This window comes from Aquarana catesbeiana, linkage group LG13 (genome assembly GCF_042186555.1).
Source record: "Aquarana catesbeiana isolate 2022-GZ linkage group LG13, ASM4218655v1, whole genome shotgun sequence".
Lineage (NCBI taxonomy): Eukaryota > Metazoa > Chordata > Amphibia > Anura > Ranidae > Aquarana > Aquarana catesbeiana.
The window spans coordinates 198,946,824-198,973,153 of NC_133336.1; the positions used below are offsets into that span (position 1 = coordinate 198,946,824).

At 47.5% G+C, this 26,330-nt stretch overlaps 1 protein-coding gene across 2 annotated transcripts in view; it reads right to left on the bottom strand.

The window, feature by feature from the left end:
* The window catches only part of LOC141117606 (uncharacterized), a 38,536-nt gene extending 21,244 nt beyond the window's left edge, over positions 1–17,292 (bottom strand). Inside the window, exon 1 of one of the 2 annotated variants that reach the window (XM_073610539.1) lies at positions 17,172–17,292. The gene's annotated coding sequence lies outside the window, so the exon portion shown is untranslated. Of the gene's footprint in view, positions 1–1,091; positions 1,239–17,171 lie in introns of those variants that run through there. The other variant, XM_073610538.1, reaches the window with a different exon arrangement.
* Positions 17,293–26,330: the final 9,038 nt, after the last annotated feature.

Consider the following 26,330-nt stretch of genomic DNA (forward strand, 5'->3'; position numbering starts at 1 on the left):
ATTTGTTAATTATTACTCGGGAGTGAACAACCCTGAAGATCAACCGGTTAGACGAGGTCTGTAAAACACCTGGTTATTCTTTACAAAGCATCTAATTTTGCTTGCCAACTTTCACAAGAGAGTACAGAAATAAACGTGAAGGGTGCACTCTGATGTAAGGGGGGAGGGGGCTTTAATGTGTAAGTAAGGGGGGCTTTAATGTGTAAGGGGGGCTTTAATTTGTAAGGGGGGGCTTTAATGTGTAAGGGGGGGCTTTAATGTGTAAGGGGTAGCTTTAATGTGTAAAGGGGGGCTCTGAAATGAATAGGGGACTCTGTTGTGAAGGGGAGCTCTGATTTGAGATTTTCATGCGAAGGGGGACTACTGATATGATGTGGCCCTCATACTAAACCATTTGGGTACCCCTACTGTACAGAACACCTCCGGATGGCAATATTGAAGTTTACAATAAATTACAGAGCTGCAGATTGAAAAAGAAAGGTGGTTTTTAATAACATTCAATTACAATATGACTTAGAACTTGTACTTGTTGTCTAACTATGCTACATTATTATTATTACTATTATGTACTGTAATTGTGCTGTCCCCCCTCTACATAGTAAAGTGCTGTGTAAACTGCTGGCGCTATATAAATCATGAATAATAATAATAATGATAATATTATTATTATTACTATTATTATTATTATTATTAATAATATTATTGCTATTACAATTTTTTAATATATAGATATTTTTTTTTTCATCAAAGTGGAAAGTGAAAGTAACGAGAAGTTAATGCCAGATCAATAGCCCCATTGGAGAAATATAAGCCTTGTTCTGGTCCATAGGGGGCGTACAGGAGTGAGTCTAGGGTGTGAAAACCGGCCGGGACGTGTAGAATGACTAATGCCTGTGGTCGGGCACAGCGCCTAAAGCTGGAAATGTTTTCTGAAAAACTGAAGACCTTTACACAGAAGTCATTGTACGGTCCCTGAGACGCTACAACTACTGTTAGAGCCATACGCTTCATCAGAAAAGCTTCCTGTTTGGGTAATGGTCGCATAGAGAATTTTAGTAGGGAATACGCGGATAGATTGAAAAAAGTCTTACCTTCGTAAAATGAACAGACGGATCGTAGATTGTTTCACTTTTGTCCTACAAGCTACGTGTTGTATTTGCTCATTGCATAGAATGTACGCATGTCTGCACTCCTCCCAGTACTTAACTACTTGAGTCCCTGAGCTTTTTTTACTTCCTCTACCTCTCTTGAGTAAGTCCCAGAGTAAGGGTACAAATCACCATGCAGGGCTAGACTGGGACAAAAATGTGGCCCTGGACTTCATCCAGACCGGCCCAGGGCACAGCACATGAGGGTACAGGGCACATCAGGACACAGGGCACAGCACATCATGACACAGGGCACAGCACCTCAGGACACAGCTCATCATGACACAGCACATCAGGACACAGGGCACAGCACATCAGGGTACAGCACAACAGGCCACATCAGGGTACAGGACACAGCACATCAGGACACAGGGCACAGCACATCATGACACAGGGGACAGCACATCATGACACAGGGGACAGCACATCATGACACAGGGGACAGCACATCAGGACACAGGGCACAGCACATCAGGGTACAGCACAACAGGCCACATCAGGGTACAGGACACAGCACATCAGGACACAGGGCACAGCACATCAGGACACAGGGCACAGCACAACAGGCCACATCAGGGTACAGGGCACAGCACATCAGGGTACAGCACAACAGGCCACATCAGGACACAGGGCACAGCACATCAGGACACAGCACATCAGGACACAGGGCACAGCACATCGTGACACAGGGCACAGCACATCATGACACAGGGCACAGCACATCAGGACACAGGGCACAGCACATCATGACACAGGGCACAGCACATCAGGACACAGGGCACAGCACATCAGGACACAGGGCACAGCACATCAGGACACAGCTCATCATGACACAGCACATCAGGACACAGGGCACAGCACATCAGGGTACAGCACAACCGGCCACATCAGGGTACAGGACACAGCACATCAGGACACAGGGCACAGCACATCATGACACAGGGCACAGCACATCATGACACAGGGCACAGCACATCAGGACACAGGGCACAGCACATCAGGACACAGGGCACAGCACATTAGGACACAGGGCACAGCACATCAGGGCACAGCACATCAGGACACAGGGCACAGCACATCAGGACACGCCACATCGGGGTACAGGGCACAGCACATCAGGACACAGGGCACAGCACATCAGGACCCAGGGCACAGCACATCAGGGTACAGCACAACAGGCCACATCAGGGTACAGGGCACAGCACATCAGGACACAGGGCACAGCACATCAGGACACGCCACATCAGGGTACAGGGCACAGCACATCAGGACACAGGGCACAGCACATTAGGACACAGGGCACAGCACATTAGGACACAGGGCACAGCACATCAGGACACAGGGCACAGCACATCAGGGTACAGCACAACAGGCCACATCAGGGTACAGGACACAGCACATCAGGACACAGGGCACAGCACATCATGACACAGGGCACAGCACATCATTACACAGGGCACAGCACATCATTACACAGGGCACAGCACATCAGGACACAGGGTACAGCACATCATGACACAGAGCACAGCACATAAGGACACAGCACATCAGGACACAGGGCACAGCGCATCAGGACACAGGGCACAGCACATCAGGACACAGCTCATCATGACACAGCACATCAGGACACAGGGCACAGCACATCAGGACACGGCACATCAGGACAGGGCACATGGCACATCAGGGTACTGGGCACATGGCACATCAGGGTACAGGACAGGGCACATGGCACTTCAGGGTACAGGACAGGGCACGGCTCATCAGGACACGGCACATCAGGACATGGCACAACAGTGCACAGCACATCAGGACACGGCCCATCAAGACAGGGCACATCAGGACATGGCACATGGCACAACAGGGTACAGGACACAGCACATGAGGACAGGGCACATCAGGACACAGCATATCAGGACACGGCACATCAGGACATGGCACATGGCACAACAGGGTACAGGACACAGCACATGAGGACAGGGCACATCAGGACACGGCACATCAGGACACGGCACATCAGGACAGGGCACATGGCACATTAGGGTTCTGGGCACATGGCACATTAGGGTACAGGACAGTGCACATGGCACATCAGGGTACAGGACAGGGCACATGGCACATCAGGGATCGGCACATTGGGACATAGCACATCAGGACACAGCACATCAGGACAGAGCACATGGCACATCAGGGCACAGGCAGAGGCGGCTCTCTAATTAGGCAAATTAGGCGGTTGCCTAAGGCCTCGCACTCACAGGGGCCTCGCAGCCTCCTAATTTGCCTGTTCTCAATCACTGAAGTTGACGCAGGCGGCTCCGCCTACCCTCACTGGGACTCTGTGGCTTAGGAGCTGATGGGCAAATCAGATACTGCCCGCAGCCTGAGGAATAGCGGCCTCATCACGGAGCGTCCCAGTCCGTGGGGCCTCATGTGTAAGTTTTGCCTGAGACCTCAAAAAGCCTAGAGCCTCCTCTGGGCACAGGACACAGCACAGCAGGACACAGCACATCAGGACATGTCACATCAGGACAGGGTACAGGACACAGCACATCAGGGCACAGGACACAGGATATCAGGGCACAGCAGATCGGGGTACAGGGCACAGCACATCAGGACACAGGGAACAGCACATCAGGACACAGGGCACAGCACATCATGACACAGGGCACAGCACATCATGACACAGGGCACAACACATCATGACATAACACATCAGGACACGGCACATCAGGGCACAGCACATCATGACACAGGGCACAGCACATCATGACACAGGGCACAACACATCAGGACATAACACATCAGGACACGGCACATCAGGGCACAGCACATCATGACACAGGGCACAGCACATCATGACACAGGGCACAACACATCAGGACATAACACATCAGGACACGGCACATCAGGGCACAGCACATCATGACGCAGCACATCAGGACACAGCACATCAGGACACAGCACATCAGGACACAGGGCACAGCACATCATGACACAGCACATCAGGACAAGGCACATCAGGACAAGGCACATCAGGACATGGCACATCAGGACATGGCACATCAGGACAGGGCACATGGCACATCAGGGTACAGGACAGGGCACATGGCACCTAAGGGTACAGGACAGGGCACATGGCACATCAGGGTACAGGACAGGGCACATGGCACAGAACACAGCACATCAGGGCTCAGCACATCAGGGCTCGGCACATCAGGACATGGCACATCAGGACACGGCACATGCCACAACAGGGTACAGGACACAGCACATCAGGACAGGGCACATGGCACATGGCACATCAGGGCACAGGACACAGCACATCAGGACAGGAAAGGGCACATCAGGACAAGGCACATCAGGACAGGGTACAGGACACAGCACATCAGGGTACAGGACACAGCATATCAGGGCATAGCACATTGGGGTAAAGGGCACAGCACATCAGGACACAGCACATCAGGTCACATCAGGGCATAGTACATCAGGACACAGGACATTGGGGCACAGCACACTGGGGCACAGCACAACAAGGTACATCACGGTACAGGACATCGAGGCACAGCACATCAGGGTACATGGGGCACATCAGGGTAGATGTGGCACATCAAAGCACATGTGGCACATCAGGGTACATGGGGCACATCAGGGTAGGTACAGTTAGTCTGTACCCATCTGTACCCATCTGTGATGTTTTGATATCCAATTTTATACAATAAAGGTGAATTTTTTTTGGAGTGCAGCTATCCAGCTATTCATTTTTTCCTATCATTTCTGTTGCAAACAGAGCCTGCACCCTGCTTGTATGTGGAGACAGCTGATTCTGGGAAAGGTATTTACCTGTGAGTGGTGAACTCCCTCATTCTTTTTTCTGGGCACATCAGGGTACATGGGGTACATCACGGTACATGGGGCACATTAGGGTACATGGGGCACATCAAAGCACATGGGGCACATCAGCGCACAGCATTTACTAGTCGTTTTCTTCAAATGCAGAGTAGCACAGGAAGCATCTGTAATAAGTTCTCTCTCATGTCACGCTGCTCCCCGGCGGCCCCTCCTCTCTTCTTGTCCATCCCTATTTGCTTGTGACATCATCCGGGATGGACCAGAAGAGAGGAGGGGCCGCCGGGGAGCAGCATGACATGAGATAGAACTTATTACAGACGCTTCCTGCGCTACTCTGCATGCTGGCTAAATCTCCATCTACCCGTCAAGCGCCAGCTGTCGATGATTGACGGGTAGATGCAATGCTGTACCCAAACAAAATTTGCGTCCTTTTCTTCCCACAAATAGAGCTTTCTTTTGATGGTATTTGATCACCTCTGCCGTTTTTATTTTTTGTGCTATACACGGAAAAAGACCGAAAATTTTGAAAAAAAAATGATATTTTCTACTTTTTGTTATAAAAAAAATCCAATAAACTCAATTTTAGTCATACATTTAGGCTAAAATGTATTCGGCCACATGTCTTTGGTAATAAAAATGTCAATAAGTGTATATTTATTGGTTTGCGCAAAAGTTATAGCGCCTACAAACTAGGGTACATTTTCTGGAATTTACACAGCCTTTAATTTATGACTGCCTATGTCATTTCTTGAGGTGCTAAAATGGCAGGGCAGTACAAAACCCCCACAAATGACCCCATTTTGGAAAGTAGACACCCCAAGGAAATTGCTGAGAGGCATGTTGAGCCCATTGAATATTCATTTTTTTTGTCCCAAGTGATTGAATAATGACAAAAAAAAATTACAAAAAGTTGTCACTAAATGATATATTGCTCACACAGGCCATGGGCATATGTGGAATTGCACCCCAAAATATATTCAGCTGCTTCTCCTGAGTACGGGGATACAACATGTGTGGGACTTTTTGGGAGCCTAGCCGCGTACGGGGCCCCGAAAACCAATCACTGCCTTCAGGATGTCTAAGGGCGTAAATTTTTGATTTTACTCCTCACTACCTATCACAGTTTTGAAGGCCATAAAATGCCCAGATGGCATAAAACCCCCCAAATGACCCCATTTTGGAAAGTAGACACCCCAAGCTATTTGCTTTGAGGCATGTTGAGTCCATGGAATATTTTATATTTTGACACAAGTTGCGGGAAAGTGACAATTTTTTTTTTTTTTTTGCACAAAGTTGTCACTAAATGATATATTGCTCACACAGGCCATGGGCATATTTGGAATTGCACCCCAAAATACGTTTAGCTGCTTCTCTTGAGTATGGGGATACCACATGTGTGGGACTTTTTAGGAGCCTAGCCGCGTACGGGGCCCCGAAAACCAATCACCGCCTTCAGGATTTCTAAGGGTGTAAATTTTTGATTTTACTCTTCACTGCCTATCACAGTTTCGGAGGCCATGGAATGCCCAGGTGGCACAAACCCCCCCCCCAAATGACCCCATTTTGGAAAGTAGACACCCCAAGCTATTTGCTGAGAGGCATGGTGAGTATTTTGCAGCTCTCATTTGTTTTTGAAAATGAAGAAAGACAAGAAAAAAACATTTTTTTTTCTTTTTTCAATTTTCAAAACTTTGTGACAAAAAGTGAGGTCTGTAAAATACTCACTATACCTCTCAGCAAATAGCTTGGGGTGTCTACTTTCCAAAATGGGGTCATTTGGGGGGGGGAGGGGGGTTGCCACCTGGGCATTCCATGGCCTCCAAAACTGTGATAGGCAGTGAAGAGTGAAATCAAAAATTTACGCCCTTAGAAAGCCTGAAGGCGGTGCTTGGTTTTCGGGGTCCTGTGCGCGGCTAGGCTCCCAAAAAGTCCGAAACATGTGGTATCCCCATACTCAGGAGAAGCAACAGAATGTATTTTGGGGTGTAATTTCACATATTTCCATGGCATGTTTGAGCAATATATCATTTAGTACAACTTTGTGCAAAAAAAAAAATTGTCTCTTTCCCGCAACTTGTGTCACAATATAAAATATTCCATGGACTCGACATGCCTCTCAGCAAATAGCTTGGGGTGTCTACTTTCCAAAATGGGGTCATTTGGGGGGGTTTTGAACTGTCCTGGCATTTTATGCACAACATTTAGAAGCTTATGTCACACATCACCCACTCTTCTAACCACTTGAAGACAAAGCCCTTTCTTACACTTTTTGATTACGTGAAAAAATTATTTTTTTTTGCAAGAAAATTACTTTGAACCCCCAAACATTATATATTTTTTTTAAAGCAAATGCCCTACAGATTAAAATAGTGGGTGTTTCATTTTTTTTTTTCACACAGTATTTGCGCAGCGATTTTTCAAAAGCATTTTTTGGGGAAAAAACACACTTTTTTAAATTTTAATGCACTAAAACACACTATATTGCCCAAATGTTTGGTGAAAAAAAAAGATTATCTTAGGCCAAGTACATGGATACCAAACATGACATGCTTTAAAATTGCGCACAAACGTGCAGTGGCAACAAAATTAATACATTTTTAAAAGCCTTTACAGGTTACCACTTTAGATTTACAGAGGAGGTCTACTGCTAAAATTACTGCCCTCGATCTGACCTTTGCGGTGATACCTCACATGCATGGTGCAATTGCTGTTTACATTTGACGCCAGACAGACGCTTGCGTTCGCCTTAGCGCGAGAGCAGGGGGGACAGGGGTGCTTTTTTTTTTTTTTTTTCTTTATTATTTTTTTGCTTTTTTATCTTATTTTTAAACTGTTCCTTTAATTTTTTTTACATCATTTTTATTGTTATCTCAGGGAATGTAAATATCCCCTATAATAGCAATAGGCAGTGACAGGTACTCTTTTTTGAAAAAATTGGGGTCTATTAGACCCTAGATTTCTCCTCTGCCCTTAAAGCATCTGACCACACCAAGATCAGTGTGATAAAATGCTTCCCCAATTTCCCAATGGCGCTGTTTACATCCGGCGAAATCTAAGTCATAAAATGCTCGTAGCTTCCGGTTTCTTAGGCCATAGAGATGTTTGGAGCCACTCTGGTCTCTGATCAGCTCTATGGTCAGCTGGCTGAATCACCGGCTGCATTCTCAGGTTCCCTGTTGAGACAGGAGAGCCAGAGAAAAACACGGAAGACAGTGGGGGGGGGCACTCCCTCCCACTGCTTGTAAAAGCAGTCTAGAGGCTAATTAGCCGACCGCTGGCTGAAAAGAATGATACCAAGATGGTACCTAAACCTGCAGGCATCATTCTGGTATAACCACTCAAAGTCGTGAATGGCGTACCTGAAGACAAAAAAATGGTTAACAATAAAGCACAGTAAACGGTAAAGTATAAAAAAATTGCATACCTGAAAAGCAAACATGATAAAACATAATAACAGTAAAACATTGCAGAATAGAATACAGTAAAAAAGAGCAGAACAATAGAGAGAGAATAGAGAGAGAGAGAACAATAAAACAACAACTATTTTTTTTTATTTTATATTTTTGTTTGTGGTTTTTTTTTTTTTTTTTTACACTTTTTTTTGTAACTGTAACTTTTATAACTGTAACCGCTTCCAGGTTCGGGTCTCTCAAAATGCGATGGCATCTTGGGAGACCCTGTGAAAGTGTGCCTAGTCTGTGGAATGCTGTACCCTACGCTAATACTCAACTAGTGTATGGTAGCGTTCAAAACATTCACCAATGCAAAGACCAGGATTGTCAGGAGAGGAGGGACAATAATAGCGGGTGTCACGCCTATATCCGCGCATGCTGCAGACACAACATCTTTTTTGGGGGGGTTCGTTGGGTAGCGGTACTCGGGAGGACATAAAGAAAATGCCTCTCATGCAGCCGACTGCATTTGGTTGGGGATGTGTATGGGGGAAGTACGGGCGCTGCGAATGCAGCAGGAAGGGCACTATGGGCACGACGGGCCTGTGTTCGTCTTCTTGGTGGCAGCGGGACACTACTTGTGCTTGCCACCTCACCAGCTTGAACTGCACTTATGGGACTCGCCACGTCACCAAGTGTTACTGCAGTGCTGGTTTGACTACGACCGGGGTGTACTAGGCCGCTGGCGCTTGCCAGTTGACCAAAACGCTACCAAAAAAACTGTTAGCGATCACAGGGATCAGGCCTGACTCTGCGAACGCTGCAGTTATGCGTTTAGTGTTTTGTAAGTGTCAGTGATCGATCGATACTGCACTTGGGTGGGCTGGGCTGGGCCGGGCGGAGGGGCAAAACGCAGGTGCTAGCAGGTATCTGGGCTGATCCCGCTAACACTGCGTTTGTGGGAACCCTAAACTGCTGGGGACGCCAGTATAGATCTGATCGGATCAGATATTGATCCGTTCAGATACTATACCACTAAGGGAGGTTACACTGCGTGCGTGGGTGTTAGCGCTACTGGCACTAACCTGACGCTGCCTGGGGCTGGTGCTTGCCAGTTCACCAAAACGCTACCAAAAAAACTGTTAGCGATCGCAGGGATCAGGCCTGACTCTGCGAACGCTGCAGTTATGCGTTCAGTGTTTTGTTAGTGTCAGTAATCGATCGATACTGCACTTGGGTGGGCTGGGCTGGGCCAGGCGGAGGGGCAAAACGCAGGTGCTAGCAGGTATCTGGGCTGATCCCGCTAACACTGCATTTTTGGGAACCCTAAACTGCTAGGGACGCTAGTATAGATCTGATCGGATCAGATATTGATGCGTTCAGATACTATACCACTAAGGGAGGCGTATGCTGCGTGCGTGGGTGTTAGCGGTACTGGCGCTAATCTGACGCTGCCTGGGGCGACGCATATCACCGGCGGGCGATCAGGGGGCTCAACCTTTATTTGGTAATAAACGGCGGGTGCCCTGACACTATGAAAAATAAACGAACTAACCAGCGTCACCCGTAACGGTTATACGGTGATCAGTGGTGAAAGGGTTAACTAGGGGGCAATCAAGGGGTTAAAACATTTATTAGGTAGTATATGGGGGTCCCTGTCGCTATAAAATGCTGACAGCGAACCTAAATATTTACCTCCCTAACTAGCGTCACCAGTGACACTAATACAGCGATCAGAAAAATTATCGCTTAGCGACACTGGTGACAGGGGGTGATCAAGGGGTTAAAACTTTATTAGGGGGGTTAGGGGGGTATCTTAGACCTAAAGGGGGCTAACACTCACTGCCCTAACACACTAACTGTCACAAACTGACACCATGCAGTAATCAGGCTGACGCCTGGACCCGAAGCCAATTGAAGAACCGAAAGGACATCACTGGATCCTTGGACAGGTAAGCGTCCTTATGTTAAAAGTCAGCAGCTACAGTATTTGTTGGGGGGAGACTGGAGCTCCTCTTTAATCTTCTTTACTGTTAGAGCAGTAAGGATGTGGATTTCCCTTCCACAATTGGTGGTGTTCCCTGTACAATGGCCGGACATCGAGCTCTCCGCTCTGTCTGCTCTCCGCTGTTTCCGTCCTGTTCTCAGAGAAGATACTGGACTGCTTAGAAGAGCACCTATCTATTTACTACCCTAGCCTGTCTATTTACTACCCTAGCCTGTCTATTTACTACTCTAGCCTGTCCATATACTACCCCAACCTATCTATATACTACCCTAGCCTGTCCATATACTAGCAATATTTATTAAAGAATTAAAAGGATCATGTAGATTAATCTCATAGAAATAGTGACATTAAATACTAGACTTGGTTTATGCTTAAAGGGCCCCTTAACAAAGTGACCCTGCAGATATGGCAACCGTGACAAAAACAAAAATAAAACAAACAAACAAAGGAAACAAAGGAAACAGTGATATAAGCCACGTAACACATAACATAAAACACCTGTCTGGATGCCAGATAATCGATGTACAGGTGGTCAAACCACGGCAAGCTGCCGTATATAAAAGTAATAAAAAATGTCTCCAATGTTCCCATCTGCCACAGTAGAGGACAGAGGTACGGGTGGAGATAAGGAGATTTAAACCAAATATTCCCTCCATTATCATGGGAAATGTGAGATCTTTGGCGAATAAGGTAGATGAGCTAATGGGGTTAGTTCAGAGTCAACGTGAGTTTAGTGAGTGTAGCATTATGTGTTTTTCAGAAACATGGCTGCACAGAGATATTCCCGATCATAATGTTACCATAAGTGGTTTCCAGATTGTTAGAGTGGACAGGGACTGCACAAGGAGTGGTAGGAGGAAGGGAGGACGGCTTGTTATTTTTGTAAACAATAGATGGTGCATCCCTGGTCACATAACTATTAGGGAAAGTGTTTGCTGCCCAGATATAGAATTATTGGTTATGGGGTTTCGGCCTTATTACTTGCCAAGGGAGATTCAACATGTTATTGTTGTGGCAGTGAATATTCCACCTTCTGCCAACTCAACGTTGGCAAATGATGCCAACCACAGTGTTATTGCAAAACTTCAAACCAAGCATCCCAATGCCCTTATCATAATCTCAGGTGATTTTAATCATGTCACCATGGGGAAAACCTTGACAAACTTCACACAGTATTTGTGAGCTGCCCAACTAGAGAGAATAGGATCTGCTGCATGCCAATGATGAGAATACATACAGCTCTTCTAATCTTCCACCTTTGAGCAGATCACATCATAATTCGTGTCTACCTCAATCCTTGTTATGTGCCTATGGTTAAGAGCCAACCTGTGACCACCAGTTCAGTGAGGAGTACTTTTGAGTTTTTGTGGGGCTGTTTTGAGGAAACAAACTGGAATGCACTCTGTGAGCCACATGGAAGGGACATTGATCGGCTTACTGAGTGCATAACACATATTAATTTCTGTGTAGATTCTATTGTTCCAACAAGAATTGTTTATTGTTATTCAAAGAATAAACCGTGGGTAACTGGGGATATGAAGGATATTCCTAACTCCAGGAAGATGGCTTTTAGAGTAGGTGATAGGGAGGAGTTAAAATTTATTCAGAGGGGCCTGAGGATAAAGATTAGAGAGGCTAAGGAGAAAAATAGGAAAAAGCTGGAGTGGAAACTCCAGCAAAACAAAGTAAGGGAGGTCTGGAGTGGCATGAGAACCATTACAGGTCTTAAGCAGGTTGGTGGAGGGACTAGGGGTGATGTGTAAAGGGAAAATGAACTGAACCATTTTTTAAATAGGTTTAAATCATGGGGCCCTGGCTTTAACTCCATCAGATTCAACACAAAGCTGTACGAGAGTAGAGTTGCGGAAAGTACCCTCCTCTCCTCATACTAGATGTCCTTCCTCCTTTAATATGTGTTCTGATTCACCCCTATTGGATACTTTTACTGGTTGTTCGTTTTATAAGAAAAACTCTACTCCTCCTATATGGAAAAGTGCATCAATGTCCTTTACAGCTGATCAGGTGAGTAGACAGTTGAGTTCCTTGGGATGTACGCTAGTGTTGCAACGCTGTTATGAACACTGGGAACGGCTTCTGGAGACCTGGTTACCTATGTCTATCCTGGCTGGCTTGATTGAACATGGTGTGCTGTGATCAAGGATACCATTTTTATCTCTGGCTGATTTGACCCCTGTAATAAGGGTCCACAGAGGAGGGTAAGAGGCAGTGTGAGACGGTGGTGGCCCCCCCTCTTTCCTGATCAAGTGGGTTTTTTACCATGAAATATGATACATCTTGAGCTTTCTTTGGGGATTCACCACCTTAAGGACAATATCTTTAAGCCAGGGATGGTGCAAGGATTTTTGACACCCTAGGCGAAACCTCATTTTGCCGCCCCCCCTGTCTCCACCCCTGTCTCCACCCCCTTTCCCCTGCCCATGTAAACCCCACCTTTTTAATGAAGTGCCCATCAAATGCAGCCTCACCAGCGCCCATCAATGCAGCCTCATCAGCACCCATCAAATGCAGCCTCACCAGCGCTCATCAAATGCAGCCTCACCAGCGCCCATCAAATGCAGCCTCACCAGCACCCATCAATGCAGCCTCACTAGCGCCCATCAATCCAGCCTCACCAGCGCTCATCAATGCAGCCTCACCATGGCCCTTCAAATGCAGCCTCACCAGGGCCCATCAAATGCAGCCTCACTAGCACCCATCAAATGCAGCCTCACCAGCGCCCATCAAATGCAGCCTCACCACCACCCATCAAATGCAGCCTCACCACCACCCATCAAAAGCAGCCTCACCAGGGCCCATCAAATGCAGCCTCACCAGCACCCATCAATGCAGCCTCACCAGTGCCCATCAATGAATGTTTGCTTGCTTCCATTCATTTGGGAGCTGGGACACAGACACAGTCCCCTGCCGCCGCTGCGCCTCTGACACTATGTATGAATGGAGCGGTGGCTGCCTGCTGATGCTGAGACTTAGTTGCTTGCTGCAGACAGAAGAGAGTAGGAACACCAGTGCCCGGGTGCCCTAGGCAGCAGGGCACCCTAGGTGGCTGCCTAGTTTTCCTAGTGGTAGCACTGGCCCTGCTTTAAGCGCTGCACCTTCTCTTCCATTTCTTTTACATTGGTGTTCTACCATTTTTTTGTGCTGGCTGCTTGAAGGACTAATTGTTTATTTATTTACTTAAGATTGATAAGTGCAGCAGACTTTTTATATTAAGACAGTTGAGGAGGCTTAAGGTAGTAAAATCAGCAGGCCCTGATGGAGTTAGCCCCAGGGTGCTTACTAATGCAACTGGGGTGTGTTCTTCAACGGGTCTTTAACTTGAGCCTGAGACTACAAAAGGTTCCTGTGTTGTGGAAGATGTCATATCTTGTCCCTGTGCTTTGACCTCCCACATCATGAAGACCTTGTAGAGACTTGTTTTATATACGACCCATGGTTAGTAAATGTTCAGACCCTTTGCAGCTTGCATACCAGCCAAGACTGGGGGTTGAGGATGCTATCATTTTCATGTTAAATCGCATGTATGAACACCTGGATAAAGTCAGCAAGCACTGTGAGGGTCTTCTCCAGTGCTTTTGATACTATCAGGCTGGATCTTTTGGGCGAGAAGCTAGCAGCAATACAGGTTGATGTTTCCCTTGTGTCATGGATTGTAGACTACCTGACAGGAAGACCGCAGTATGTGCGTTTGCAAGACTGTGTGTCAGATAGGGTGATCAGCAATATTGGGGTTCCACAGGGGACAGTTCTCTCTTCCTTTCTTTTACTGTCTACACCACTGATTTCAGCTACCAGACAGAGTCTTGCTCTCTTCAGAAGTTTTCTGATGACTCTGCAATAGTGGGATGTATCAGGAATGGGGAAGAGTATAGGGCTGTGGTGGAGAACTTTGTCACATGGTGTGAGATTAATCATCTGTATCTAAATGTGACAAAGGAGCTGGTTGTTGATTTCAGAAAGAGAAAGCAAACAGTGACCAGGGGTGACCCGTCCATTAGGGGCACCCGGGCATGGCCCCCCTATCCTCTCCACCCCCTATATGCAGTGGATAGATTCATGCATAGCATAAATCTATCCATGGCCGCCACCTCCTATTCATGTGTCCGGCCCCTTTCGGGTCACCGGGCATATGAATTAGAACGGCCAGGTTTTTTTTTGAAGAACCTGATTAGAGCCATAGGTTCTAATAGGCTTCAAAATAGGGTGGACTCGGGACGCAGAGCATTGCGTCTGGAGCCCACCCAGGTGTGTTGAAACAGCAGGTAAGAAACATGTTTCCTGATTGGCCAAAATGTCAGGCAATTCTATTGGACGCCTAGCGCCGGGAGGAGGAGAGAGACACTGCGGAAGCAGCTCCAGGAGAGGACACGGGTCACCAGAGCAGCTTTCCCTGAGCCCGCCACGCTCTCACCAAACGCATCCAAGGTAAGGACAGTTGGTGGTGGGGGGGCTGTGTTAGTGCCGTGGGGGGAGGGGGAATTGCCACGGGGGGGGGTAGTGCCGCCCAACGGTGGCCTGGTGGGGGTTGTTTGCCGCCCCCCTCAAAAAGAACCCCGCGCCACTGCCATTGACCCCAATCTCCATCAGAGGAGTGGATGTGGAGGTAGTAGAAAGTTCAAAGTACCTGGGGGTGCACATAGATAATAAGCTGGACTGGAGCAAGAACACTAAGGTGCTCTATAGGAAGGGCCAGAGCCGCCTCTACTTTTTGAGGAGACTAAGGTTGTTTAACATCTGCCAGACTGCTGAAAATGTTTTATGAGTCTGTGATGGCCAGCACACTCCTGTATGCAGTGGCATGCTGGGGGAAGCAGGTGTAGCACCCTCTAGATTGCTAGAAGTGATGTATATAGGTTTTTGTCAGAGTAGCTAGGCCTGCCTGTTTTGATCTGGGCTGGGAGTGGCTCAGGGTAGTGCTGGGTGACTCACAGGCAGCATCACCAGCACCTCCCACTTCTTTCCAGAACATTCTCGTGTTTTCTGGAAAGAGAGGTGGAGGGGGACGTGGAGCTGCCTGGGGCATTCTGGGGAACCCTGACCAATCCTCAATTTGGATTGGCAGGGGGCAGGCCTCCTTAAATACCCTGGTTCAGCCCAGCTGAAGTAGGAGTTGTTCAGGTGGAGATTGGAGATGGAGTACTAGGCTGTCTGTGGCCTTGAAGGGAGTCCCCCAATCTGGGGAGGGGGTGACCTTGGGCACCAAGTGCGGTCGGGGCCCTCTTACAATACACAGAGGTATCATGGACAGGTTGCACGGGAGTAAGGAAAGGACAGTGGGAGAAAGCACTGCCAGGCAAGTCTTCATGGAGGAACAACAGGTCACAGCCAGGAGGGCTGGTAAGTATAGCACAGTTGACAGGACTGGGGAGATACGCCTGAGAGGACTGATAGAAAGCAGTCTGGGATGGGTGCGGAACCTGAAGAAAGGCCTGGGGTGGCAGGCCTGAGAGGACTGGGAGATTTCAGTCTGAGATGGGTGCAGAACCAGAAGTGAGAACGCCGGTGGTAAGCAATTTTTCACGGGCAAAGGCTGGTGTTGGCATTGTAATCAGCATGGCACCATATTTAAAATGGTGTCAAGGTGATCAAAGCGCATTGTTTCTATTTTTACATTCTAATATATATTGAAGTGGTTCAACTCACCATAATACAGAATCAGGGGGAGCCCTGAGCGTGTCACTTGCCATGTCACCTGCCACCATTTGCAGATTGTCACTTGCCACGTCACCTGCCACCATTTTCAGATTGTCACTTGCTAAGTCACTTGTCACGTCACCTGCCACCATTTGCAGATTGTCACTTGCCACGTCATGTCACCTGCCACCATTTGTAGATTGCCACATCACTTGCCACCATTTGCAGATTGTCACTTGCCACGTCATTTGCCACCATTTGCAGATTGTCACTTGCCATGTCACTTGCCACCATTTGCAGATTGTCACTTGCCACGTCACCTGCCACCATTAGCAGATTGTCACTTGCCACGTCACCTGCCACTAGATGTGGGTTGGCACTTGCCAACTGATGTGGATTGTCACTTGCCATGCCAGCCAGTACCACCAAATGTCCATTGTTGCTGCATTGGTGGCAGGCTGGCAGCACTGGTCCATTTAGTGAGGGCAGGAGAGCGGAGATGCGGGGCGGGCAGTGAGAGATGATGTAATCTCTCTGTTCCCCGCTGCACCTCCAACATTGAAGAGGCCAGTGCTGTGAGGCCGGAAGAGCGCTGATGTGTGGCGGGCAGTGAGAGACAATGTCATCTCTGCTCCCCGCCGCACATCGCTCTCACATTGAAGTGGCCCAGCTGTGAGGGCGGAAGAGTGGTGATGTGGAGCGGGCGGAGAGAGATGATGTCATCTCTGCTCGCCCGCCCACTCGTCTGTCTCCTCCACCTCTAATGCAGCCCGCCCGCCGCAGCCGGGATCCGCTGGTTAGGCAGGGACCCCGCGTCAAGAGACTCGGGGCTATGGGCTACAGCCTCAATAGCCACCCCCCGGTGACGCCTATGATTGTGGTTCTAAAATTTGAAACCCTGTTTATATATAAAGCCTTGATCTTCAAAGAAAAAAATTGTGATTAATTAAAAACACAGTTTTAACAGAAAACAATTTGGACAATTTAGGTCTGAGTACACAGAAGATACAGCTGGAGTCTCGGAGGCTCTACGATTGCTGTTAGAGCTTTGGGTTTCCCCAGAAAAGCTTTCTGTTTAAGTATTAGTCAGCAGTGAATTCTCAGAAAGGTTCAACAAATTCTTACCTCTGTGAATTGCTTAGACGAATCTCGCAATGTTTCACTTCACAGTCTCTCAAATATCTCTCTCACCCTTATGAGGAAGTCACTTGTTTCCTGTATTCTTTCCTCCCACGGATCTGTGTGCAAAGCTGGGTCAGAGATTAGGGCTTGTTTACAACAGTAGATGCATGCAAATGTTTTTTTTAAATGCAGTTCGAATGCATATGCAAAAAAAATTATTTACGTATATTACAATAAATCTAATTTATGCCATTGCAGTGCCTTTATGTGTGTTTAAAAAAGTAGAGAATCCTTCATTTTGTCCGATTTCATCAAAACGGTCAAATCCACAAACAATTTAATAGCCTTAACATCTCATCCGATAAATTTAGACTCAATTTCGATCAGATTCAATCAAATTAAGTTCATTAGTCAGGCGAAAATATTATCGTTTTTAGCCAGTCAGGAGCACTGAGATCGTTAGTTCATGAACACCATTGCATTTTAGTTGATCAGATTAGGCTGCTACATTTAGTTTTAGGCTTCTCTGTACTGAGTGGAGCAGTGATTGATTGTTTTTGTCTGTTCAGAGTTACCTAAAATGGGTGTTTTTTTTAAAAGAAACTTTATCGGATTTTACAACATACAAAATCAAAAGACTCTGAGCAATGACAAAGGTAGCCTTCAAAAAATGACATAAAAGGTAATAGAAGCCATCGTAATGTCAAACATGGGGGGAGGGGGGGGCAACTAAAGGAGAGAGGGGAGGGGGAGGAGAAGGGGAGGAAGGAGGGGAGAAGTAGCCTAAGCTAGAGTTTTACATAAGAGGAGCCATCAATGGACTCGGAAAACATCAAGCACATAAAACAGTCAAGGGTATCAGTGAATAGGTAGCATATAAACATCAACATGAACATACCTACCAACTTTTGAACTTCAGAATGAGGGACACTTGAGGAAGGAAGTAACTTTGCATAGCGTGTTGCGGCAAATGTAGGCGTGGTCAAACTGCTGACAGTGGGAGGAGCTTAAGGGGCGTCATTAAACAAAACTCAGGCTTCCTTGTTCCTATAAAATATGCTTTTATTATTGTTACTAAAGCAAGAGTCTCATGGATACATACAAACCCCAGCACATTCATTTAAATAAAAGGATAAAAGCATGCAGTGTTTGGAGTGCATTACGTAGGTGTAGGGTACTGAGATGAGCTATGTACAGAGTGCAGGGTTCTGGGATGAGCTGCGTACAGAGTGCAGGGTTCTGGGATGAAATAAGTACACAGTGCAGGGTTCTGGGATGAAATAAGTACACAGTGCAGGGTACTGGGATGAGCTATGTACAAAGTGCAGGGTTCTGGGTGAGCTATGTACAGAGTGTAGTGTTCTGGGGTGAGCTATGGACAGAGTGCAGGGTTCTGGGGTGAGCTATGGACAGAGTGCAGGGTTCTGGGATGAGCTATGTACAGAGTGCAGGGTTTCTGGGATGAGCTATGTACAGAGTGCAGGGTTCTGGGATGAGCTATGTACAGAGTGCAGGGTTCTGGAATGAACTATGTACAGAGTGCAGGGTTCTGAGATGAGCTATATACAGGGTGCAGGGTTCTGGGATGAGCTATATACAGGGTGCAGGGTTCTGAGATGAGCTATATACAGGGTGCAGCAGAGGCCTAATTAGAACTTTCAGGGCCCTGGTGCAAGAAACCATGAAGGGCCCCCCATCCTCCGGCCTGGGCCATTGCCTCCGAGCCCAGATCCCCTCCCATTGATCCCACCACCCTTCATGGTCCCACAGCGGATCCCTTTCACATGTTGTGGAGTATTGGGCCCTGCCATGGTGGCAGAAGGCCAGTGACCAGTCGCAAGTGCAACCTTTGCTGGTAGTTCTGCCAGTGGTGTCAGTGTGGACTGTGAATGGTAGGAGTCAGTAAGGCTGTGGACATGGTCAGTACAGCAGTGGAAGTAGTCAGTAGGGCAGTGGACGTGGTCAGTAGGGTAGTGGATATTGTCAGTAGAGCAGTGATCATGGTCAGTAGGGGAGTGGATATTGTCAGTAGGGCAGTGGTCAATAGGGCAGTGAACATTCTCAGTAGGGCAGTGGATGTGGTCAGTAAGGCAGTGGATATTGTCAGTAGAGCAGTGGAAGTGGTCAGTAGGGCAGTGGACGTGGTCAGTAGGGCAGTGGACGTGGTCAGTAGGGTTGTGGATTTGTCAGTAGAGCAGTGGACATGGTCAGTAGAGCAGTGGATATGGTCAGTAGAGCAGTGGACATGTTCAGTAGAGCAGTGGTCATGGTCAGTAGAGCAGTGGTCATGGTCAGTAGAGCAGTGGACATGGTCAGTAGGGCAGTGGATATTGTCAGTAGGGCAGTGGAAGTGGTCAATAGGGCAGTGGACATGGTCAGTAGGGCAGTGGACATGGTCAGTAGGGCAGTGAACATGGTCAGTAGAGCAGTGGAGGTGGACAGTAGGGCACTGGACGTGGGCAGTGGACGTGGGCAGTAGAGCAGTAGACATGACCAGTAGAGCAGTGGACATAATCAGTAGGGCAGTGGAAGGGATCAGTAGTTTTAAATTTTTGTTATTTTATTTTTTTTACCATTATGTTTTATTTTACAATTTTATTTTTTAGAGTTTTTTTTATAGTTTTTGATGGGAGTTGGTGGCAGTGTAGGGCAATATGATTTGAGGGGTAGTAGTGGAGGGCAGTATAATGGGGTGGAGGGCAGTATGATGGTAGGGGGTGTCAGTGGAGGGCAGTATGATGGGAGGGGTGGCAGTGGAAGGCAGTATGATGGGGAAGGAGGCAGTGGAGGGCAGTATGATGGGGTGGAGGGCAGTATCATGGGAGGGGAGGAAGTGGAGGGCAGTATGATGGGAGGGGTGGCAGTGAAGGGCAGTATGATGGAAGGAGGTGGTAGTGGAGGGCAGTATAATGGGAGGGGGTGGTAGTGGATGGCAGTATAATCGGAGGGCGGTTAGTGGAGGGCAGTATGATGGGAGGGGTGGTAGCGGAGGGCACTATGATGGGAGGGGTGGTAGCGAAGGGCAGTATGATGGGAGGGGTGGTAGTGGAGGGCAGTATGATGGGAGGGAGGGCAGTATGATGGGGTGGAGGGCAGTATGATGGGAGGGGTGGCAGTGGAGGGCAGTATGATGGGAGGAGGTGGTAGTGGAGGGCAGTATAATGGGAGGGGGTTAGTGGAGGGCAGTATGATGGGAGGGGTGGTAGTGGAGGGCAGTACAATGGGAGGGGGTGGTTGTGGAGGGCAGTATAATGGGAGGGGGGTTAGTGGAGAGCAGTATAATGGGAGGGGTGGTAGTGGAGGGCAGTATAATGGGAGGGGGGTTAGTGGAGGGCAGTATGAAGGGAGGGGTGGTAGTGAAGGGCAGTATGATGAGAGGGGTGCTAGCGAAGCGCAGTATAATGGGAGGGGTGGTAGTGGAGGGCAGTATAATGGGAGGGGGGTTAGTAGAGGGCAGTATGATGGGAGAGGTGGTAGCAAAGGGCAGTATGATGGGAGGGGGGTTAGTGGAGAGCAGTATGATAGGAGGGGTGGTAGTGGAGGGCAGAATGGTGGGAGGGAGGGCAGTATGATGGGAGGGGTGGTAGTGGAGGGCAGTATAATGGTAGGGGTGGCAGTGGAGGGCAGTATAATGGGAGGGGGGAAGTGAAGGGCAGTATAATGGGAGGGGGGCAGTATAATTGGGGGTAGGGGAGGGCAGTATGGGGGGACTATACAGCATGACTGGAAGGGGGAAGTGTATTGGAGAGAGCAGAGTGACCATGAGCGTCCTCAGGGCAGTGCAGGGAGCATTTATCCTACCTTTCTTCCAGCGGCAGTATCAGCCTTCATGGAAGACCCGGAGTCGGGGCGAAGTCAGGGGTGGAGCCGAGAGCGGAGCTTAGGCACGAGGAGGAGGAATCCTCCTCTGCTCGCTCTGAATGCTGGGGCTCTGCTCTCCTCCTCCTCATTGTGACGTCACTGGTTGTTAGACGCCAGGCGGGCCGTGTCTAGCAATCAGTAGTTTTGGCAGTGAGCCAGGCAGTGTCTGGGGGTGAAATAAAGCGGGTCTCGGCCAGAACTAGTACGGCGGGCAGTGAGGGACAGCGATGATGCGGCATCATTTTGTAGGGGGCATCAGATCGGCCAAGGGGGCAATTCCGGGACATGAATGTCCCGGAATGAGGGTGCCTGGGACGTGGGACAGACCTCCCACAGCGGGACTTTCATGGGCAATCCAGGACGGTTGGGAGGTATGCATGAAGCTGTAGAGCCTGGAACCCCATACTAATATAACATGCAGAGTCTATAGTGCACTAGAGTCAAGCTGTTGGACAAGCCAGAGAGTGAATCCGTGGTGTCAGGTTTGTTGGAGTAGGGTGAGAGGTAGAGTTAGCCCCCCCCCCGAGTTTAAAGGTGGGAGGCTTGAGAAAGATACAGTATCTCACAAAAGTGAGTACACCCCTCACATTTTTGTAAATATTTTATTATATCTTTTCATGTGACAACACTGAAGAAATGACACTTTGCTACAATGTAAAGTAGTGAGTGTACAGCTTTTATAACAGTGTAAATTTCCTGTCCCCTAAAAATAACACAGCCATTAATGTCTAAACCGCTGGCAACAAAAGTGAATACACCCCCCAAGTGAAAATGTCCAAATTGGGCCCCAAGTGTCAATATTTTGTGTGGCCACCATTATTTTCCAGCGGTGCCTTAACCCTCTTGGGCATGGAGTTCACCAGAGCTTCAGAGTCTGCCACTGGAGTCCTCTTCCACTCCTCCATGACGACATCATGGAGCTGGTGGATGTTAGAGACCTTGCGCTCCTCCCCCTTCCGTTTGAGGATGCCCCACAGATGCTCAATAGGGTTTAGGTCTGGAGACATGCTTAGCCAGTCCATCACCTTTACCCTCAGCTTCTTTAGCAAGGCAGTGGTCAAATTGGAGGTGTGTTTGGGCCCGTTCATGTTGAAATACTGTCCTACGGCTCAGTCTCCAAAGGGAGGGGATCATGCTTTGCTTCAGTATGTCACAATACATATTGGCATTCATGGTTCCCTCAATGAACTGTAGCTTCCTAGTGTCGGCAGCACGTATGCAGCCCCAGACCATGACACTCCCACCACCATGCTTAACTGTAGGCAAGACACACTTGTCTTTGTACTCCTCACCTGGGTGCCGTCACACACGCTTGACATCATCTGAACCAAATAAGTGTATCTTGGTCTCATCAGACCACAGGACATGGTTCCAGTAATCCATGTCCTTAGTCTGCTTTTCTTCAGCAAACTGCTTGTGGGCCTTCTTGTGCATCATCTTTAGAACAGGCTTCCTTCTAGGACGACAGCCATGCAGACCAATTTGATGCAGTGTGCGGCGTGTGGTCTGAGCACTGACAGGCTGACCCCCCACCCCTTCAACCTCTGCAGCAATGCTGGCAGCACTCATACGTCTATTTCCCAAAGACAACCTCTGGATATGACGCTGAGCATGTGCACTCAACTTCTTTGGTTGACCATGGCGAGGCCTGTTCTGAGTGGAACCTGTCCTATTAAACCGCTGCTTGGTCTTGGCCACCGTGCTGCAGCTCAGTTTCAGGATCTTGGCGATCTTCTTATAGCCTAGACCATCTTTATGTAGAGCAACAAGTCTTTTTTTAGATCCTCAGAAAGTTCTTTGACATGAGGTGCCATGTTGAACTTCCAGTGACCAGTATGAGAGAGTGAGAGCGATAACACCAAATTTAACACACCTGCTCCCCATTCACACCTGAGACCTTGTAACACTAACAAGTCACATAACACCGGGGGGGGGGGGCTGGCTAATTGAGACCAGTTTGCACATTTTCACTTAGGGGTGTACTCACTCTTGTTGCCAGCGGTTTAGAAATTAATGGCTGTGTGTTGAGTTATTTTGAGGGGACAGCAAATTTACACTGTTATACAAACTGTACACTCACTACTATACAATATGTTTTGTGACATACTGAAGCAGAGCATGATCCCCTCCCTTTGGAGACTGGGCCGTAGGACAGTATTTCAACATGAACGGGCCAAAACACACCTCCAAGACGACCACTGCCTTGCTAAAGAAGCTGAGGGTAAAGGTGATGGACTGGCCAAGTATGTCTCCAGACCTAAACCATATTGAGCATCTGTGGGGCATCCTCAAACGGAAGGGGGAGGAGCGCAAGGTCTCTAACATCCACCAGCTCCATGATGTCGTCATGGAGGAGTGGAAGAGGACTCCAGTGGCAGACTCTGAAGCTATGGTGAACTCCATGCCCAAGAGGGTTAAGGCACCGCTGGAAAATAATGGTGGCCACACAAAATATTGACACTTTGGGCCCAATTTGGACATTTTCACTTGGGGGTGTATTCACTTTTGTTGCCAGCAGTTTAGACATTAATGGCTATGTTATTTTGAGGAGACAGCAAATTTACACTGTTATAAAAGCTGTACACTCACTACTTTACATTATAGCAAAGTGTCATTTCTTCAGTGTTGTCACATGAAAAGATATAATAAAATATTTACAAAAATGTGAGGGGTGTACTCACTTTTGTGAGAAACTGTATGTCCGAGGATGGCATGACCTTATTAATGTAATGATTCCATTGTTTGTGAAAGCGTGTGGAAGGGTGATGGTGTGATAGGACTACATCTAGTTTTATTTTGTGCAGAACACCCAGTAGGTCAGCTTTCACATCAGCCATGGTTGAAGGAGTGGTTGAAGTCTACTGCTTGAGTATGTCCCTCCTAGCAGCCAAATTGCAGGTGGAGAGCCAAGCTTTGTTACGCTGGATAATCACTAGTTGTGTTTTCAGTAGGCCTAAGGAAGGACCATCTAGATAACCAAATAGGGGGAAGAGGGTCCTTGCATGGTTGATAACCTGTGTCTATGGCGGCCAAGTAATCCAGAAGCAAGAGACGTGAAGGCAAAGCCACAATCTGTGAAATAGGGATAGTCGTTGCACACTAGACCATGGGCACTACTGGCGAACTGAAACCAAAGTGGACATCGAGAAGGGAAAACTCATCGCTGATGAAAGCGCACATGGTATTGTAGCTAGCTAGTATATGGTCTACTGCGTCTGTGCATTGAAGGTCCTTATTCCAGGAAAAGGTAGAGCCTGAATGCATTGATTTGGAAAGGCTTGAGTTCAAGGGTTTATAAACATTAGAGATCCTGTGACAATCTATGAAGGTGTCCAGTAGGGAAGTACGAAATCTTAGATCTTTTGCAGGACATAGACTGGTCGCAAAGTTGACTGCTTGCCGAGTGTAGAAATGGTGGTAGGTAGGTAGATTATACTGTGTCATTAGTTGAGAAAAGGGCAAGGCTTTTCTCGAGGAGGGATTAAGGAGGTGAACAAAATTTGTGAGCTCATGAGAGGCCCATAAAGAGAAAGCCGCATATTGCTGTGCACAAGGAAACATATGATGCTTGTGAATAGGGAGGTGAAGCGATAAGAAAGGAGAGATGCACAATTTTTTCCTAATCTCCCTCCAGGCCACCAGTGTATCCTGTATTAGCAAGTTATGCTTCAGTTGTAGAGGAAGAGATTAGACTTTGCTGTGCAGCAGAGCGGTTCTTCTTCCTCCGGTCTTCTCACTCCAGTTCTTGTCCCTCCGCTTCTTCTCCTGGTTCTTCTCCATCTGTTTTTTCTCCCAGTTCGTGTCCCTCGCGGTCCTCCTCCTCCTCCATTGCTAGCTCCCGCTGCTGTTTCAGGTCCAGTGTCTACTAGTTCTTATATAGCCATGGGGCAATTGTCCATCCTGGGGCATCACCCGGAGAACCCGCCCCTTGTGACATCACAGAAGACTCCATCCCTTCGTGTTAGCGGGCAGGGTCTCTGTGTGACGTCACGAGGGCCGTGGTCTACGGATGACGTCCCCGGATGGCCACGCCCCATGGACCCACTTAAGGACCGAGCCACTTTCTGAGATTTGTTGTTTACAAGTTAAAAACATTTTTTTTTGCTAGAAAACTACTTAGATCCCCCAAACATTATACATTTTTTTTCTAACACCCTAGAGAATAAAATGGCGGTCGTTGCAATACTTTCTGTCACACCGTATTTGCGCAGTGGTCTTACAAGCGCACTTTTTTGGAAAAAATACACTTTTTTTTTAAATTCAAAAATAAGACAACAGTAAAGTTAGCCCAATTTTTTTATATTGTGAAAGAAAATGTTACGGTGAGTAAATTGATACCCAACATGTGACGCTTCAAAATTGTGCCGGCTCGTGGAATGGCGACAAACTTTTATTCTTAAAAATCTCCATAGGCGACGTTCAAAAAATTCTACAGGTTGCATGTTTTGAGTTACAGAGCAGGTCTAGGACTAGAACTATTGCTCTCGCTCTACCGATCGCGGCGATACCTCACATGTGTGGTTTGAACACAGTTTTCATATGCGGATGCTACTCACGTATGCGTTCACTTCTGCACGCAAGCTCGTCGGGACAGGGCACGTTTAAAAAAAAAAAATCTTATTTATTTTACCTTTTATTTTTTATTTTACACTGTTTGTTTGTTTTTTTTTTTTAAATGTCACTTTTATTCCTATTACAAGGAATGTAAACATCCCTTGTAATAGAAAAAAAGCATGACAGAACCTCTTAAATATGAGATCTGCAGTCAAAAAGACCTCAGATCTCATATTTACACTAAAATGCAATAAAAAAAAAAATTGTCATTCAAAAAAAAATTTTTTTTAAAAATGGCCCTTTAAGAGATGTGGGCTGAAGTGACGTTTTGTTTCTGTCTCTGATTCTGCAGGTGCTTGTGCAGTCCGCCCAGCATTGGTGGCTCTTGTGAGCCCTGGCTCGCCGTCCATGTGGGGATCTGTGTCAGGGCCAGTGTCTGTAAATCCCTCCATACCTTCCCTTTTGGGTTTTATCCCCTGAAAATTATATCCAGTATCTGGATCTTTAACCGAGCGATATAACCTTTCGAGCTGTAGGAAGTGGGAGTCCTTCTCGTGATATATCTGTGTACAGTATATATGCTGAAGAGTCACATGCCCTGTGAGTATCTCTGTACAAAAATGCTTGTTCAGTCTGAGATTTTGCTCTGTCCTCATGTCTTGTCTGTAATCCAAACAGTCTCTCATACTTTTAGACATAATGGTTTCATACCTTTTGTTGGTGCTTATTACAGTGACCCACTTATAC